The sequence below is a fragment of the Chiloscyllium punctatum genome, unplaced genomic scaffold (genome assembly GCF_047496795.1).
Source record: "Chiloscyllium punctatum isolate Juve2018m unplaced genomic scaffold, sChiPun1.3 scaffold_534, whole genome shotgun sequence".
NCBI classification, from domain to species: domain Eukaryota; kingdom Metazoa; phylum Chordata; class Chondrichthyes; order Orectolobiformes; family Hemiscylliidae; genus Chiloscyllium; species Chiloscyllium punctatum.
The window spans coordinates 45,001-47,500 of record NW_027310268.1 but is presented as its reverse complement, the minus strand read 5'-3'; the positions used below and the strand labels follow the sequence as shown (position 1 = coordinate 47,500).

Genomic DNA, 2,500 nt, shown 5'->3' with positions numbered 1-2,500 from the left:
GGGAGTTTGGCCGACGCCGCGACGGTCAGAGAGCCAGCCACCCGCACGTCGCTCACCACCCTTGGCCAGCGATGGTGTCGACGAGTGGCCGCCCCTGCCGCCTCCAGCGCCGCCGCGTCCACGCGCGGGGACGTGCTCGGCGCAATTCCACGGGACCGGAGACCCTCCCCCGTCCACGGCGGGAGGCGAAACTCGGAAGTGCCGGCTGCTTACTCGAGCGGAAGGGTCAGCCTGATTCCTGCCTTGCCGGAGGCCCGGTCGCGGGGGTGACGACCCGCCGCCCGGGACGTGCGAGGCACCAGCAGACAGAGACTGCCCGACGGTCAGAGAGAGGGAGAGAGGAGTGCCGAGGCTCAAGTGGCGAACGGTCGCGCAGGCACGCCACGCACATCGATCGCCAGCCGCGGAACGGCACGGCCTTCAGTGGGGCCGGCGGGCGACGCCGCTCCTGAACCCAGCGGCCCCGAGTCGGACGAGTTGAGGAAGGCACGCCGACGGTGACAGGGTACGGAAGACACAGCGGTGGCCTTCTGGCGACTTGGCCCCCGACAGCCCGACGTTCCGCCGTCCTCCCGATGGCCAGGAGGACCGTGCGGGGGTCGGCCGACGGCGTGGTAGGTGTGCCTGCACGGTGACGGAGCACACACCACGCCCGCCAACCCCTCCGTACCTCCCGAGACCGGTGGCAGGACGGAGCGGAAAACGTGCGGACTGAACGGGAGAGCCAAGAGCCAGCGATCCACGCGCGTGCGACCGTCCAAGTCACAGCGTTCGACGAAAACCTCCTCCCTCGGCCAGGCACTCGGCGCCAGCAGGGGAGACAGGATCAGACGCCCCGCCGGCCACTTAAGGCCGAGGACGAACCACGAGACGGGCGGCTGCAGCAGCGGGCGGCCTGCAGCTCCCAGCACTCTCAATCGATCAACCATCGAGTCGGGTCAGCGTGTCAAACCGGCGAGCTCCACGGTCAGGCCGGCGGCGCACCAGCACCGGACCTCCGCGGCTCCCTTCACTCTTTCCACTGCCAGCCAACCGAGAGACGGACCCAATGCGGACGTGCAGAGCTTAGGCAGACCCCCCACTGGAGGCTCAACACTTCGTGGCAGCTCCGTGTCCCAGAGACCAGGAGGGTTGGCACACACACACAGTGTGAACCACCGACAGCCATTCTGGGACCGGTGACAGCCGTGCTGGCCCCACTGCCACGACACAGACGGACGCCAGGCCGCGCTCCCCGGCGGGGGGATGGCGTCGAGCCTGACGAACGGAATGTGCAGGGTGGGGGGGAAAGGCCAAGCGCTCCGACGCCGGAGGGCTCCGGAGTCTGAACTTAGGGGGACAAAGAGGACGGGTCCTCTGCGACACCCCAGCCGCGCTCTCGCCAGCCAAGGCGAGTGCGATTGATTGCCAAACGACCCTCAGACAGGCGTGGCCCCGGGAAGAACCCGGGGCCGCAAAGTGCGTTCAAAGTGTCGATGATCAATGTGTCCTGCAATTCACATTAATTCTCGCAGCTAGCTGCGTTCGTCATCGACGCACGAGCCGAGTGATCCACCGTCAAGAGTTGTCTGAGTTTGTTTTAGGTCTCTCCCTCGCCAGAGGAAAGCGACCCGGACCGCACATACGCTCCCCACCTTGAGCTACAGCCACCTGCACGCCGGCGTGCGGGCGGAGCAGGGTGGCGTGAAGCGATGGGGAGCACCATCCTGGTGCGGCCCGCAGAAACATACGTCTATTGGGGGGAGGAGGACAGGGCGCCCAAGAGGCGATGCGTGCCCCAACGCACCGCAGCGACGGAGGCAGGATCACCGCCACCATGTCGCCCGCCTAGTATCACGAGGCGTGCAGCAGCTTTGCCCTAGGAAAAGCAGAGGCGGGAACGGGCACCGGCCATCGGTTCGGCAGCGTCACTGACGCGTGCACGTGGCGGCGTGTCGGCGAGCGGACTTCCTGCGAGGAGGCGGGGGCGGCACTCGCCCGAGCAGACGCCCGCCCGGCCCAGCCACCGCCGAGGTGGACTGGGAGTCGCGGCAACGGCTCGTCATACTCGTTCCCACACTCACAGCGCAGCTTGCCCGCAAGCCACCGACCACCGATCGACGCCAGGCGCCCCGACCGAGAGCGGGATCGCTCGTTCGCCCTGCTGGCAGTTCGCTGGGGATCACTACTGCACGGAGCTCGGAGACCGACGGGCGGCAACTCGAGAGTCTTTAAACCACCACCCCCATCCCGCAAGTGCAAAGAGGCTGTATACGCACAGACGGGTGAGGGGAATAGGTACCCCGTCGGGTTTGAAGGGAGCGTGACTAGATAGCAACGATGTAAACCCAGCCGATTTGGGAGCGAAAGACCGGCGCCTGCATCACCGGCTTCGTTTCCCGTGGCTGGAGAGTACACCGAAACCCTCCGTCTGTCGCGAGCTCCCGACGACGCGGTGCCGCCAAGCAGCAGGGCCGGACCTGGTGTGGCTCCCCTCGTCGATCACAGACCGGTCGGCACT

At 67.2% G+C, this 2,500-nt stretch overlaps 1 non-coding gene across 1 annotated transcript; it reads right to left on the bottom strand.

Annotated features, from left to right (window-relative positions):
- Window positions 1-1,412: 1,412 nt before the first annotated feature.
- On the bottom strand, window positions 1,413-1,566 carry LOC140473155 (5.8S ribosomal RNA). Its single transcript, XR_011958129.1, has one exon. It is a non-coding gene; the product is annotated as a 5.8S ribosomal RNA (ribosomal RNA).
- Window positions 1,567-2,500: the final 934 nt, after the last annotated feature.